Here is a 17,512-nt window from a genome sequence, read left to right as displayed (position 1 = left end):
GCCCCCTCAAGGATTGAACTCACAACCCTGGGTTGAGCAAGCCAATGCTCAAACCACTGAGCTATCCCTCCCCCCAATGCTCACATGGCAATCAAACTGCTTGGATGATGAATAGAGAAAAAGATAAAGGGGAAGGATGGTTTCTAAAATAACCAGTACCAAAAGCATAAACATACTCCAGGACAGTGGCCAGAAGAACTGGTCTGACACACAGGAAGGAGTATGCTGTACCCCTGGATAGGTTGTAACTATGGGTGTGCTCCCCCTACCTGCCAGAAAGTTCCAAGAACAATTCCTGAAGCACAAGTGCCCCCAGAGCCGCCCTTGGTCCAGTGCAGCTCTGCAGAGTCCCTTACACTGTGCTGTGCCTAAATGGTATGATTAAGCCCTAAACAACAATTGGGAAATCTAAACCCTTTTCCTCGCTGCCTAAGAAATGGCCTTCTCCTTTTGGTTACTATTCCTCTCTAGATGCATTTTGGCAACATATCTCAACTTAATTACATGTGTTAGCTGAGCAACTTGGAAATTTCAAGATCATTTATTTCTGTAGAAAAGCACACAGCCTCTGATTTAGGACAGTACCTTGCTCTCAGATGCACAGGTACATGCTGCACCAGAGTTTGTAAAGTCAGCCACTGCATTCCACTGTAACTGTATTTAAAAGATTAGCAGTAAAGCCTCTGTCCACGTATCTGAGAGCAGAACTTGAGATTGTAATAGTGTAAATGAAGGTGACGTACCCAGCCTAAAGCAACTTTTCACATCCCATCATTGCTGTTATTTTCTATTTGTTTCCCACAGCAATGCTTTACTGTGTACAATTAAAAGTTATTTGGTTATATGTAAGTTAGAGATGACATGAGGGAGCTCTAATTAATATGTTTTTGGGGGCTGAGGAGGTGCGAGTGTGTAAAAACATCTATATTCTAAAAAGAGATTCTGAGTGAGAAAATTTCCTTTTTGGTCAAGAGACCAATTCCTAAGAGATTATTTCTTGCTGTTTGTCCCAGAGCTCTGAAGTGTGGGCATTTACAGTGGCACAGTACCTGGTGCACGCTTAATGACAATCCTATTCCATGTCTCTCTCAAAGAGCCAAACCAACTGTAGAAGTACGTGGCATAAAAGTGACAGGAGAATAAAGGCTCTAGTTCATCATTTAAAATTAGGATACACACAGCATAAAACACTGAACTATACTTGCACTTTGCTCCAGGGTCTAAACCAGAAGAACTCACTGGTAAATTGCAGTAAGACAAAAAATAAAACTGTAGCTACTTTCAGGTTTGATGCACATTAAAAATATGAATTCCTCATTTGTACTAGAATTTTAACTAAGTTAGATGTTTTGACAGGTTCTCAGCAGGGCTTCACTTGCAGCATAATTGGATCCGCTAAACTTTATAAATGCTCATGGAATGGATGAGAATTTAGTCAGCTGTGTAACTACTACATGATCTTGCCCATGGAACCACAGTTCTGCTCAGGGAGCTTTTCAATTCTAAATTCATATGTCAAAAGATCTTTAAGTTGATTTTATTGTGTTAGGGACTATACATTTATGCAGCTAACTGTGTTCCCTCAGTAGGATTTCCAAAACCCAAAAAAGCCAGACCCAACCCCTCCCCACCCCCCAAAACCCATTTTGTCTCACTGCAATGAATATCTCAGTCTTTTCTTCTGAACAGGATACACTACAACAGCTGTCGATATAACATCCAGAACCAATTTGTTTTCAATGTTTTAGATAATCATTTGCAGCAGGGCATATCAACACACCATGTATGTCCCAATAAATGATTGAGTAGAACATTAAAACCTTTTATAAGTACAATCATCTGAACTTTACTATCTAAAAAATTGACCACTGAGAAAAACCACAGCCATTCTAAATTTCAGTGCATTTCCCAAATAAAATTATCAGTGTATTTATTTCAGCTAATGGCATGAGCCCTGATTCAGCTAAGTATTTAAACATAAGTTGTCCCTTTGAAGTCACCAACAGTACAGACTCCATATCTATCTGCTCTTCATTCACTGTAAATATAAAGATACAATGAACACCTCACCCAAGAATGAAATTAAACCTTTTGCCAGGGCCTCTGAAATCAGACATGGTTTCATAAGCCAAGGCAAAAGGAAGTATGTGGAGTCCCCCAGAATAATGGTGGGGACAGTAACTCTGCGTATGACAATGTCATTCGGTGGGAATAGTGTTCCAGGCTGTCCATGTCAATAGACTCCCAATCAGCAAAACCCTGGCGTCATGAACTTTCCAGGTGCCACCCTCATTGATATTCATAAATAGACTTCTGTAGTCCATGAGGGCCTGCATAAGAATGGACTAGTACCCTTTGTGGTTTATTTGCTCATGTGCTCCTTGAGGAGGGCAAACGATGGGCACAAGAGAGTCTCATCAACGGCCCTGGAGCAGTTTGGAAACCCCATTCTCTCAAACCCAGCAATTACTTCATAAATACCTTTTATGCCTGCCATCTTTGGAAAACCACATGCCTGATTGCCTCAGAAACTTCCACTGCCACTTTACCCACAGTCAACTTTCCAATGGCAAACAGGTTGGCAATGGATCTGTAGCAGCCTAGGGGAGCCAGCTTCCAGATGGCTTTAGGAACCCACTTCTGGACTGGGTTGGCCGCCCTCTTGTGTGTCTTCACACTGGAGGGTTGGAGGAAGCTGCTCATAACGCTCCAGAAATGTAGCTTCTTCATGCAGAAGTGCTGGACCCACTGCTGTTCACCCCACGTTTGCATGATGATGCAGTCCCACTAGTCTGCGCTTGTGGCCCTGCTCCAGAAGTTCCAGGCTATGAAGGGGGCATCAGCAGCTGTGCAGAGTGTCATGAACAGCATCAGCCAATCTGAGTTTACCATGTCTGTGTCCTCTTTCTCCATAAGCTCTGTCAAGTGCCATTGGTGAGTCAGAAAACGCCACCAAAACGTCCACCAGAAGCTCTGCCCATTTCCTGTCACAGGAGTGAAAGCACAAGCAAGAAAAGTTCTTCAAAAAAATGCTCCTTTCTCCATGTTGCTGATACTAGCAGCTGGTCCACGCATGGACCAAAGCAAGCACTCTGCAGGATGTTTTGGTGGGCTGCTTCCTGTAACATGCAGAGTAGACAGTCAAGTTTTCCCACAGTGCACCACAGTCAAAGGGCTAGAGTGGGCACATTTCAGGAAGGTGATAGGGAGTCTGTGTGCTGCTTTAGGAATGCCAGAACCCCAGGTTCCAGCCTGGTTTAGAAAATTCTTAACATATGGTTAACTATCAGTGTAGATGCTCAAGCCCTGAGTTCCTAACCCACAGTTAGCTGACTCAAATCCACTAATCTTGGGCTTACACTGTAGTGTAGACATACCCTGACAGTCTATGGCATTGCCACTGGTTTCATATTTTAACTATCTCCTACCTTTGTCACAATTAGAATACTGAGACCTAAGGGCAATTGCCCTCCGTAGTCTCTGTTCAACTGAGCTATCCACGTACGTTGAAGAAATGAAGTAGCACCAGCAGCAGTAACAGTGCTAATAGTATATTGGCAAATGGGGAAGAAATTGCTTCAGGACAAGCATGGATATCAATAAGCTGCAGCCAGACAAGGGGAGTAGTGGGGGCAAAAGATATATCTGGCTTTAAGACTAAGCTTGATAAGTTTATGGAGGGGATGGTATGGCAATTAATTTAGCAATTGATCTTTGATTATCAGCAGGTAAGTATGCCCAGTGGTCTGTGATAGGATGTTATATGGGGTGGGATCTGAGTTACTACAGAGAATTCTTTCCTGGATGCTGGCTGGTGAGCCTTGCCCACATGCTCAGGGTTTAACTGATTGCCATATTTGGGGTCGGGAAGGAATTTTCCTCCAGGGCAGATTGGCAGAGGCCCTGGAGGTTTTTCGCCTTCACTTGCTGGAGGATTCTCTGCAGCTTGAGGTCTTCAAACCACAATTTGAGGACTTCAATAACTCAGACATAGGTTAGGGGGTTGTTATAGAAGTGGATGGGTGAGATTCTGTGGCCTGCATTGTGCAGGAGGTCAGACTAGATGATCATAATGGTCCCTTCTGACCTTAAAGTCTATGAGTCTATGACAAGAAGATAGGTTTTACATCAGCAGTATAGCTTTGTCATATAGCAATTCTTCAGCCTCTCACCCACACAGCAGAGCACAGGAAGCTGTGGCAACAGAATTTATGGCCAATTTGGAAAGAGCAGGCAATCAAGGACTGGTGATCACTTTTTGAAATGTAGGCATATCAGTCCATACTTCAATCACTTCCTTACATCAACCAACCACCCCACTCCACTTCACTCCCATTTGATAAGTGATTATATCAGCCTGACATCCATCCCAGGCAAGATAATGGAGCACTTGATACAGAACTCAATTAATAAATGGCAATTACACTCTTTCCATTCCACTAATCTCTGGAGGATGTTACACAGAAGCTATGAAAGTTAGACATTTTAAAATCAGCAGATCCAGATAACTTGCATCCAAGAGTTTTAAAAGAACTGACTGAGAAGCTCATTGGACCACTAAAGCTGATTTTCAATAAGTCTTGGTGCACTGGGGAAGCTCCAGAAGACTGGAAGAAAGCTAATGTTGTGTCGATTTTTTTAAAAGGGTGAATGGGATGGCCCAATTATAAGGCTTGTCAGCCTGACATCCGTCTCAGCCAAGATAGTGGAAGGGATGATACAGGACTCAATTAAGGCTGTGGCTACACTTAGCGCTTCAAAGCGCTGCCGCGGCAGCGCTTTGAAGCGCTAAGTGTAGTCAAAGCGCCAGCGCTTGGAGAGAGCTCTCCCAGCGCTGTCCGTACTCCACCTCCCTGTGGGGTATATCGGACAGCGCTGGGAGCCGCGCTCCCAGCGCTGGGGCTTTGACCACACTGGCGCTTTGCAGCGCCGCAATTTGCAGCGCTGGAGAGGGTGTGTTTTCACACCCTGCTGCAGCGCTGCAAATTTGTAAGTGTAGCCAAGCCCTAAAAGAGCTAAAAGGAGGATAGTTTAATTAATGCAAGTCAACATGAGATTATGGAAAACAGATCATGTCAAGCTAACTTGATATAATTTTTGATGAGATTACAAGTTTGGTTAATAAAGACAATAGTGTTGACTTAATGAACTTAGACTTCTGTAAGGCACTGATTCGGTCCCACATGACATTTTGACTAAAAATCTAGAATGATATTAAATTAACATGGCACACATTAAATAGATTGAAAACTGACTAATTGATAGGTGTCAAAATGTAACTGTAAACAGGGAATCATTATCGTCAAGCAGGTGTATTTCCAGTGGCCCCACATAGATCGGCTCCTGGCCCTATGCTAGTTCGCATTTTTATCAATGACCTAGAACAATATAATCACTGATAAAGTTTGCTGTGACAAAAATTGGGGGAGTGGTAAAATAATGAAAAGGATACGTCATTACATCAGAGTGATGTAAATTGCTTGCACCCAGTTTATCAAGCAAACAATATGCATTTTAATACAGCTAAATGTAAATGTATACATCTAGACACAAAAAGTAGGCCATGCTTACAGGATGGAGGACTCTATCCTGGGAAGCAGCAACTCTGAATGAGATTTGCAGATCATGGTGGATAATCCACTGAACCTGAGCTCCCAATATGACACTGCGATGCATAAACAGGGGAATCTCAAGTAAGAATAGAGGGATTATTTTACCTCTATATTTGGCACTGGTGTGACCACTGCTGGAATAGTGCATCCAATTCTAGTGCCCACAATTCAAGAATGATGTTGACAAATTGGAGAGGGTTCAGAGAAGAGCCACAAGACTGGTTAATGGTTTAGAAAACACGAAGAGAAACTGAAAGAGCTCAATCTATTCCAAAATCAGCTAAGGGGCGACTTCATTACAGTCTATAAAGTATCTACATGGGCAGGTCCAGCTCTAACTTTTTTGCCGCCCCAAGCAAAAAAGAAGAGCACCTCCCCGCCGCACACCCCCCACGAGTGCTGCACTGCCAAAACCCTGCCCCTGAGTGCCATGCTGCCTGAAACCCCGTCCCCTCAGAGCTCCGCGCTGCACCAAGACCCCGCCCCAAGCGCTGTGCCATGCCCCCACCCCCTCTCCGAGCGCCGCATGAGCCCCCGCCCCCGAACACCACGCAGCCAGAAGCCCCGCCCCCTGAGCACCACGCTGCCTGAAGCCCCGCCCCCTGAGTGCCATGCCCCCAGAAGCCCCGCCCCCTCAGAGCGCTGCACCAAGGCCACAAGCGCCGCGCCCCCGCCCCCTCCTCCGAGCGCCGCGCCGAAACAAAAAATAAAAAATAAAAAACCTCCAGCGCTGCCCCGACGAACCAATACCAAAAAAAAAAAAAAAAAAACTAGCACCGCCCTGCCCTAAGGTGCCGCCCCAAGCACTTGCTTGGTCAGCTGGTGCCTGGAGCCGGCCCTGTACATGGGGAACAAATATTTAATAATGGACTCTTCAATCTAGCAAAAAAAGATAAAACATGATCCAATGGCTGGAAATTGAGCTAGACAAATTCAGAATGGAAATAAGGCATAAATTTTTGCCTGGGAGGGTAATTAACCATTGGCACAATTTAACAAGGGTCATGGTAGATTCTCCATCACTGACAATTTTAAAATCAAGATTGGATGTTTTTCTAAAAGATCTGCCCTAGGAACTACTTTGGAGAAGTGCTATGGCCTGTGTAACACAGGAGGCCAGAATAGATGATCAGAATGGTGCCTTCTGGCCTCGGAATCCAGGAAAGTATGCATGTAGCTATGGAATGCTCCCCAACCCAGAGAGCAGCCGCAAGGCCATATTCTGCCCACAAGTATAGCCCCAGATGGTAATAGCAGCAATGACCCAATATGCTCCTCTATGCACAGTTTATAGCTAAAGGCAAATTTTAAAGCAGCCTTCAGGAAGTGCAGCGAAGTGCAGTGTAGACACAGCACAAGACAAGAATCTGGTTCAGCATTTCTATTACACGTCACTATAGATTTGGCACTTTCGATAACAGTAGAGTTGTAGACTGGAATCTGCCTCAGCACAATTTTTGGATAAAAGACCAGAAAAGTGAAGAGAAAAAAATATTTTAATTATCATGTTTTCTAATTACACATTGGATTTTCTCTCTAACATCTCAATGCTAACTAGACTTGAGCAAATAGTTCAGAAAATAGCTATACATTCAATTTAATCTCTGTTGCAATTCATGAATTTTTCATGAACAGCACAATTTGCTTGAATTAATCTGATATTTGAAATTATTGTATAATTTTGCATGTGATTATTGGCCTGACCTGGTTAACATTGAGGTTATTCAATAGGTATATTCAAACTGTTTGGACTAGACACAGAGGATGCATGGTTTGTTTCAGTTTTCCAACTGGATAACTCTTAAAATAAGGTTTCTTTTGTGAAAACTTATCATGAATTCACATATGCTACATAATTCAGTTTCTTTGACCATTCCTGTCAGTAAAGGCATTTGCTGGAATATTCACAGAAAGCGAACATGATAAAGGGATGAGAATTTAATCAAAGTGCAGCCATTTTTAATAAATTGAGAGGGTAATTGTGTAAGTGTTTTGCATTATTCACCCAGCTCTACTGCCAACACTACTTAAATAATGCAATGAGCTGAGCTTGCTCCTCAGAAGATTCAACGGTGGAATACATAGACCTATAGCTTTTCATATCTGACACAGAAAAATTATTGGACAGAATATGATTAATCAACAATTGATAAAAAAAACCCACCACTGATACCATTTACAATAAAAAACCCCACCATTGATTGCAGAAAAAAACACCACTGATACCATTTACAATATTAACTATTCTGCTGCCTATTCCAGGGCTGGCGGTTCAATTTATCTGCATTATTCATTTCATATTCCTGAAGACTAAAAGCCTGATCTGGCAGTTCTCGGCAGGGGCTTGCAGGATTGGAGCCAGAATTGACCATTGTTTTAATGTAAAATTATTGATTTGTTTAGGTTAAATCTGAATTTAAGTAAGAAATGCATTGTGACTATAGCCACCTCTAACTCACTGGGTTAGAGTCAAGCCTTATCCACTCAAGTTTCTTTTTCCCTTTTCAGTTTTAGTGTGTTCACACTCAATGGTTTCAGACCCAAACAAGGTTCAACTCCCAAAGCAAAACTTGAGTGACCACACTTTGCCTGGAATGGCTTGTGAAAATTCAGAAGTTTGCATGTTTTTTACTTGATGCCATACAGTAGCCCTGGTTAAATCAAAAGTTAGTGCAAATTCACTTGAAATTTAGCTAAAAATATGTTATGAAGCTTCATAAAGCTTTTATGGACGTTCCATTGCTTTATATTCAGATATTGTGCCCATCACCATGGCATTGAGTGATGCTGAAACTAAGCCTTAGTGGAGGTCACAGACTCAAAAAAATAAGTTATTAGAAAAATCTCTTATTTCTCCGAACATCTCAGGTTGCTTGCTTTTGAATGACAGCATCATCTAGAGCTCCATCACGCATATTTCAAATCAACTTTGGCTTGAGGTTCCAGTGAGTTTTCTGCCATTAACAGTTTTTCAAAAAAATTATGCCCACCAGATCTCTCTCCAAATTTTGTGAACTTTTTTCCTCTGTCTAGATATCTACAGTTTAGGTTGCTGTTTGTGCTATATTTCAAATTAGACCTGATTTTCTCAGAATAAGTCACATTGGACAAGTCACAGCCATTGCTTCTAGCTCTCTTATTGCTGCAGAATGTAATATTGTTACCCTTTTTGACTCATGTGGCTGAAGGTGGTGTGGATTGTTCCAGTTAGAAGGAGAAATTGATGACTAAGTCAGGTATTTTCTTTGATGCATTTTTTAAAGCAGGAATGCACAAAGGCCTGGGCCTTGAACCCAGGTCTGTTGGGGTCCTGAGAGTCATCATACTCCAATCCAGCACCTAGTACCTGGGATAGGATCTGGGTAACCCAATTGGGGCACTAGCCCTGCCCCTGTGCCCCAATTAGGAGACCTCCAATGCTCCTGATTTGGGGCCTTAGCTCCTATTCAAGCCAGAGGAGGAAACCGGAAGTTGTTTGTAGAGCTAGGCTTCATCTTGCTACAGACTGCTGGTCTGGTGTTTACCTGTTCCTGCCTTCCTGGAATCCTTACTCTCAGCCTGACTCTTGGTAACTGCCTCCTGGTTCCTGCCCTCTGGTTCTATCACCCAAAACTGGCCTGCTGGTATCCTGATTGGGACTGACTCTTGATTCCTGCTCTTGTATGTCTCTCAATTCTGATCTGGTGTTCCAGCCCAGCCTGATCCCTGATAATTGGCTCCTGTACCCGCATCTGATGCTAACCCCCAAGCCAGGCTGCCCAGACCCTACCCCGACACCTACTTCCCCAAACACAGGAGGTGCTACACAGGAGATAAATTCTTTGCTTATAGCACCAAGCCTCTTTAGCCAGCACCACACCCAGAAGCCCCTTCACTAGGCTGCTCTCAGGGTCACACACTGTGCTTGTCCAGGCTGTCTCTGTCTCAGAGTGCATCTACACTGCAAAACAAAAATATAAAAAAACGTGCAGCATTGAGTCTTCAAGCATAGGTCAACTGGCTTAAGCTCACAGGGCTCACATTACATGCCTAAAACCAGCCATGGAGATGTTCCAGCTCAAGCTGGAGCCAGGGCTCTAAGGCACTCGCCGTTCAGGTTTCAGAGCCCAGGGTCCAGCCCAAGTGGGAACATCTACACAGCTATTTTTAGCCCCAAGCATGAGCTCGAATCCGTTGACCTGGGCTCTGAGACTCGCTGCCACAGGAGGTAATTTGCAGTGTAGACATACCCTCTGTCTCACCCTGTGTGCTGTCTCCTGATTTTTTCTCTCACACACACACTTCTGAGCAGACTTGAATTTGCCTTTGTTTTGGGCAGAGACATGCACCTGTGCTTTGGGTTCGGAGACTGCTGTTATTTCAATCACTTGCCTTTCCTTCAGGATGAATTTTGTGGTTGCACCCAGTCTATAAACATTTAACCCAGCTCAACACTATACTCAAATGTAGAGAGGATCCGAGTTTAGTCTGGGGAGTTAAAAAGTTTAACCAATATCTACGAGGGAAACAATTTATTCTGGTTACAGATCATCAGCCTCTAGTTTCAATGTTTAACCCAAAGAAAGGTGTACCAGTAACGGCAGCCGTGGTCTGTGATGGGATGTTAGATGGGTTGGGATCTGAGTTACTATAGAGAATTCTTTCCTGGGTGCTGGCTGGTGAGTCTTGCCCACATGCTCAGGGTTTAACTGATCGCCATATTTGGGGTCGGGAAGGAATTTTCCTCCAGGGCAGATTGGCAGAGGCCCTGGAGGTTTTTCGCCATCCTCTGCAGCATGGGGCACGGGTTACTTGCTGGAGGATTCTCTGCAGCTTGAGGTCTTCAAACCACAATTTGAGGACTTCAATAACTCAGACATAGGTTAGGGGGTTGTTACAGGAGTGGGTGGGTGAGATTCTGTGGCCTGCATTGTGCAGGAGGTCAGACTAGATGATCATAATGGTCCCTTCTGACCTTAAAGTCTATGAATCACAGAGGTGGATTCTATTCTTCAGCATTCACTGTGATGATATTGAGTTCAAAGGTACTGAACAACATGTGAATGTCTGTCACTTGTCACGCTTGCCTTTGGAAGCAGCAGGTAAGGATACTGAAATTGAATCTGACAAAGCAGACATGTTCTATAAGGCTCTAATCGAATTCTTGCCAGTAACAACAACCACAGTCCAACACAAAACTAAGCAATGTTCCAGTGACAGCTGAAGTGCACAATATGATGAATGGATGGAATTATTCACAAACACAACCATTTCCAACATACTTTGCTCTGAAAACAACAGTTTTGTGTACATCAAGATTGCCTGTGAGTGACACCAGAGCAGTTATTCCCACAAAGCTCCTTAGGTCATGAGTACTTCAAGAATTACAATAAGGCCTTCTGGAAATTGTAAAAATGAAAATCCTTGCCAAGAGCTATTTGTGATGGCCAGGGACTGATACACAAATAGAGGAAAAACAAAACAATGTCAAAGTTGTCAGCAAATAACATATGCTAAACATGCTCCTTCATTCCTTGAGAGTGACCAGGATTCCGTGGCAACAAGTTTATACATAGACTACAATGGACCATATATGGAACATGCTTTTGATTGCAGTAGATGCCCATTCTAAATGGCTCAAAGTATTCAGTATGAATACAACTAATTTAGTGAAGATGATAGAAGTATTAAGGTGGTGTTGTTTTTTGTTTGCTTTTTGGACAGCTGGAGTTCAGTGACAATGAAACTCAATTCACATCCAAAAAGAGTTTTAATTGTTTGTCAAAAAAAAAATGGTATCATACAGGTTGCATCAGCTCCCTACCATCACAAAAAAGTGATTGGCTGAAAGATTTATCCAGACAGCCAAGTGAGCAGTTAATGCTACAACCCCAGATAAATGCAGCTTACAATACAAGATTGCAAATATTCTACCAACCTACAGAAACACCGTCCATGTTACTACAAATCAGGTGAGATCTTAAATTTCATTCTATAACACATCGCTGCTGTCTGAACTTGTTAAAATTCAATCTACAGAGAGACATTCAAAAGAAAGAGTGTGATGAAATGGCCACAGTCAACCGTGCAGTCTGCAAAGGAGAAAAATGTTTATTAAGAGATAATTCACAGAAATCTGGAGTTATCACACCAGAATGTTCCACTCTGTCTTATCAGATAGAAATGGCACCAAATGTATCCTGGAGATGATACATAAACTAGTTTTTAAAACACAATTTCAGCAGGAGGTTCTACACCAATAACACCTATGAAAAACACCAAGCCTACAACATAGCCATAGATGATGCCGGTGAACCTATCCCTGTTTCTGCTACTTGTGATTCTAACATTATAGAGCAGGAAGAGGTTACTGATTCAACTACATCAGAAAATGAAGCCACTGCCCAAATATTGTTGTGATGTCTACAAGGCATTATCCAGAAGGAAGTCATAAACCATCTCTGGGACTTATTTTGTAGCAGGTCGTATATTTAGTGACAGCAGTTTGGTTAGTAATGTGTTTGTAAGGTCTTTATGTCCCTTTTCATAAAGAGGGAGAACAAGCATGCTTTCCATACTGTGTGAGCCCTCTAGTGGCACACACTATGTCCTATGTTTTAGAAACCACCAGAAACCAGCAGAGCGGCAGGATATATATAGCTGTGCATAGTTGGTAAACATGGTTATTTGGAACTTAGCTGTGCAAGTGTGGTTTCTTCAAATTATTGTTGCGTAATGAGCAAGGACAACACAGAGTGAACATACAAAAATTCAAAAACTTCAAAAGGTCCCATTCCCTAATATTGTCAGCAAGAAAACATTTCCTGCAACTCCCTTATTACTCAAACGCTAAGGATGAACACAAGTCTTTTCACAAATAAAATATCGGATAATCAAACTTTAGAATCAGTAAGATAATACTGAATTGTATCCATGGATTCCACATTATTATGTGCATACAATTCATCCTGAATACTTTCTTTTCTCTACAAGTAGCAGCAAATAATTGAAACTGATTTGTTTTGTTTGGGTGAGGGGGGCAGGGTTTTTAATAGAAATGATAGAAGGGTCTCATGCTTCATAAAGGCCTGAGAATTTTAACAAACAAAAATGCCCTTGAAGCCATGGCATGTGGCAGTGCACCAATTGAGTTTCAAACAATTTTATAAACATTTAATTAATTCTAATATTTACAGAATCCGGTGTTTTTAGTAAAATATTCAGTGTTTCATTATTGCGCCATCTGGCTCCGCATATGACTCATGGCTGGATCATGGCAGATGCCCTTGCCAAGGAGCCTAGTTCCGGGAGTTATCTGAGAAGGTCATAGTCTCCACTTTCATTTTTAAAAAGAGCTTGTTTCTGGGTCCTGATGGCTGCAAAGAAACTCAAAAACATGAGCCAAGTTTAATCAATGCAATAACATCTGTCAGACTCTGCAGACAGCCTGAGCCAATAGCTCTGTTCATTTAACTCATTCATTTTCATTTAACTCTGATGTCTGCTGCTCTGCTCTGGTGGTGCCCGCACTAACACTACCCCAGCAGAGAGCTCTGTGCACGTGGGCTGGAAAACTTTGCTGCTACTATCCAATCATGGCTCTGCTAGTGTGGTATCAGCAGGGAACACCCCTCACCCCCATACACACAGTCCTTTGCTCATGGGGGCAAGACAGACCCTAGTTTTCCTAAAGAGAAGCAGCAGCAGCCAGGAGGTTGGGGAGGAAGGACTGGTTCATCTGTCTCACCGCCTACCCAAAAAGATGGCAGTCTAGCAGACAGTTCTTGTAGGAGTGTCCTCTGCAACCCTAAAGAGGGAAGGGGTTTCAGTATTGTGATGGGCAGTGGAGAGACCCCTGAGGGTGTGCCTAGGGCCCTGAATTGCTTTCATCCAGCCCCAACAATGATCCTGCATTGTTTTAAAAGACACTACATGCGCTCAGGGAGCAATTATTGATATTACAGCTACTGCTGCTCCCCCCCAAAGTCCCACACAGGCCTGCACTCTGCTGTAAGGTCCAGAAGTCACAACCTGTTCTGCACATGGCCCTCCATACAGTTCCTGGGGGTCCCTCTCTGCATCCAGCTGCTCTGCAGCTCCTGGCTCACCATGCAGCTGCTGCTTCCCAACACAGCCCAACCACTTCCTGCCACAAGACCTTTCCCCCTCCCCGGCCATAGGAAAAGGATGTGCAATGGAGAGGGGGCTCATGCGAGTTGTCATGTGCTGCTTAGCAGATTCATCACCCAGTTTTACCCCCTAACCCTAGCCTGAGCCCCTCTAGTTTACATGTGACGCAGCATAGGAGAGCGAGGGGAAAAGTAGCTCTATACCACCTTTCCACGGCATTCTGCACCTGTTACACCCTTCATCACAAGATTCAGCTTTTTAAGGAGAATTTCATTTATACTGGAATCCAAAGCTTTTTCTTTAGAAGCTCCTTGTAGACAAATGCCTCCTCTGTGCACATCTACAAGCCAGCTGCAGCAGCTGACTCTCTACCCCCTGTGCTCACTCACTGTGCCCCCACCCTATAAATGGCAGCTCCCATTTCTCAGATATAATTTGTATCACAATTAATAAAACGAACAAATATTCAAGATTACTAAATTAAACAATATGAACCTATAACATCTATTTCAGGGATGACCCCCCACGCACTCCATCCTCCCAGCCCCGCTGAGCAAAAATCTGATCAAATAGACTGTATAACTTTTCCAAAAGGTGAAACTACTCAGGATTTCTTGCACCAGAAGCGGAAAATAAAATACAGAGTGTGGAGGACCCTCTATTGAGAACACTTTCACCTCCTTCCCGCTATGTTGAAATATAAGAGATATCACCAGGAGCATTTCAGCTGATTTCTACTGCAGGGATGGTTTCTGATATGGACAGGCCCTGACCCATATATAGCTGTATAAATTAAACCAACATCTTGAACTGCAGCTGGAAGCAAATAAGAAGCCAAAGTAGCTTAAGGAGTGTAACTGCGGCCAGAGGAGTCAAGAGACAGTGACATCTGCCAGGGGAGTTAAGTTTTGTCACCCTGACTATGTCATCTGACTGGGGCCAGGAAATAAGTAACAGTATATCATGATCTCCCTACACAACATACAGACAGTACAAGCAGCACAGATGATGTATGATTTAAAAGGCTTCTACTGCCAAGCAGATATGTTACTGCATTCTGCATTGGCTCAAGCTTATGATTAGTGTCAAATAGATTAAGTAGCCCGAAGCAAAATGCTTTGCAGTAGTCCAGTCTGTTCTGCCATGAAGGCATAGGCCAGAATCAGGAGCAGCACAGAGCCACACACATTCTCCCAGAGAGGGAATTCCAAGCACAATGCTATATACCAGTAGGTGCACTAATTCTGGTATTACTCGTCAGCAGACCTGCTAAAACTTTATCTGGAGGGGAACTGCGGAAAGGCCTTAGGAAACACAATGATTTTTTAATTCCCTTACTATTGTCTACATTATCATCTATAATATATTATCTAACAACCCCAGGGCATACCAGTTACAATGGGCATTTTTGCACATCTCCTACATTATGGGAAAAAATAATCCCTATTGTGACTCCAAGGTCTTGATTGATTTATATTTCTTACACGTGGTGCACATTGATATACAATTTTTTTCAAAGCTATCAGTTGATGGTAGTCTCAGCATGAAAGCCTACTGAAGTTTTATTTTATTGTTTTTCTTTAGTATAAATGTGGTGTATTGAGATTTACATTTTAGCCATTGCAACTATGCTGCAATAATGCATATACACCTCTACCCCAATATAACACTGTCCGTGGGAGCCAAAAAATCTTACCGCATTATAGGTGAAACTGTGTTATATTGAACTTGCTTTGATCCACCGGAGTGCACAGTCCCACCCCCGCAGCACTGCTTTACTGTGTTATATCCAAATTTGTGTTATATCGGGTGGCGTTATATCGAGGTGGTGGTGTAGTTTGAAACTCAGTGAATCATTGCACTTTGATTTTACTTGTTCATTTATTTTAAAATGATATGCTATTCCAATCACTATATATGAAAGTAGTTGCATTATAAAGTGATAGTTTGAAGCCGCAAAGTGCCTGCAAATAGAGCTCTGCTAGGCCTATAGCGTTGCACCACATGGACCAGGTCTGCACAAGCAAAAAAGATGAGCTTTCAGATGAGCTAAACTGAATCAATTGAAAACCCCCCTAACAGCCATGTGGACACAGGTTAACACTTTTAAGAAGACTGAACGGACAGTGTTTTAGCCTAGGCAGCAACTGCAACATAATCAGCTCAAGTATTTTTCATTAGTGAGTCACATGCCTATTGTCCTCAAAAAGGATTAAAAACAGCTAAACATTTTTGGCTGGTAATTTTTAGAAAAATGTCTGAAAAGAAGTCCACGGTTTTCTCTACCGTAAAATGCATAATGATAATACATGATTTGGGGGTTCAGGACATGCATCCAAGCTGATAACATGTCATAAAAGCAGGTTTCTTTCCAACCTGCACTAGAGCAAGTTCCACACACCACATAAAGTCAAAAACTCAACCTCTTCCTGAGGCTTGGAAAAGTTGGAATGGTTAACAAGGATATCAGACTTGGCTGCTTTTATGTTGTCTCCCTCAGAACTGCCCTTGATCCTGTGTCTCTCCAGGGAATCACTCCCACCTCCCTTCTATTCAGGTGGGGGCAACAAGCCATCTCCTTGAGGACAAGCAGAACCCACTACACCCTCTCTCATCAGGAACAAGACGATGTTTTAAGCACACATGCCTAACCTTTGACATATGAAGAATCAAATACCAGCTTGGCATCGTTTGAAAATGCTGAGATATTAAACCCCTAATTCAGGGTATATAATGAAAGATGTAGCTAAGGTCTCGGTCTCAAATACTGAATAGTAAGAAAACTCCACTCTACTTCTTTGCCTGGACACGCTGCATGCAGCTGCGTGCCTGATAATTGAGACAAACTGATTTGATATAAGGTCTGGCAGAATTTAGAAGTAAAGCGAGGCATCGGAAATTATATTTTTTAGAATAAAATTGTTCATACTATACATCTCAGTCAAATGTCGCATTTGTTCATATACCTTTGGCTTTTAATTGAGCTTCACTTGATATTTAGTTTCACATTATAGGCTAAAGGACACAGGGGTTACATGCAAACTGACAAAAGCCCTGTCCAACTCCTACTCAAGTCAATGGAGTCCTTCAAGTGACTTAGAGTTGGATAAGACTGTGATTAAACTAACACACAATAGTCGAGTGCTATTAAAACAGCAGTTTCTTAATACAGAGCATTTTGTAAAAATACTCTCTCTCATTTTGGCATTTTCTATCAACATAACAGTTGCAGTTATTAAACTAAGTGCAATGATATAAGAATGAAGTCAGTTATGACCAAAAAAAATCCATGTGGCTGCATACTATTTAACTGATACAATAGCTGATTCCACACTCTAAAAGAAAGCCAATCAAGTTGGCCAGGTGTCTAAAAAAAATTTTAAACGTGCATTGTGTAAATTAATCTCTACAGATAATTACCATATAAACCAGAATACAATAATTTTCTGAAATGCATCAAATGCTAAGCAAGCCTCAGAAACAGTCTTCAATCAGTGAATAATTTTATGAGGAACTTTTGTAGACTGCTAAACCTAGGAGGAGGGTTTTAAGACATCGGGATTGAAGATGTGACATTTTGGTTCAGTGGAAGAGGAGAACTCAGATGTTTGATTTTGACTCAAGCACTGCGTCTTTTAACCAGGGATAAGTTAGAATGTGCTCAGCCTAAAAATCCCGTGAAGCCCTGTCTACTGGCATGTTTAAGGTCCAGTCCTTTTGCCCCTCCCTTAGCACACCAAGCAAGAGTTGCTGGGCTTGGAGCAGAAAGATTCTACAGAAGCTGGGGAGGA

The 17,512-nt window shown here is 42.5% G+C and overlaps 1 protein-coding gene across 4 annotated transcripts in view; it reads right to left on the bottom strand.

Moving 5' to 3' along the window:
* The window catches only part of KCNAB1 (potassium voltage-gated channel subfamily A regulatory beta subunit 1), a 263,905-nt gene that overhangs the window by 187,831 nt on the left and 58,562 nt on the right, over positions 1-17,512 (bottom strand). The window lies entirely within an intron of this gene.

This window comes from Mauremys mutica, chromosome 9 (assembly GCF_020497125.1).
Source record: "Mauremys mutica isolate MM-2020 ecotype Southern chromosome 9, ASM2049712v1, whole genome shotgun sequence".
In the NCBI taxonomy this organism is placed as follows: Eukaryota; Metazoa; Chordata; order Testudines; family Geoemydidae; genus Mauremys; species Mauremys mutica.
The sequence above is the reverse complement of the archived record's forward strand: the minus strand, read 5'-3'. Positions and strand labels throughout refer to the sequence as shown.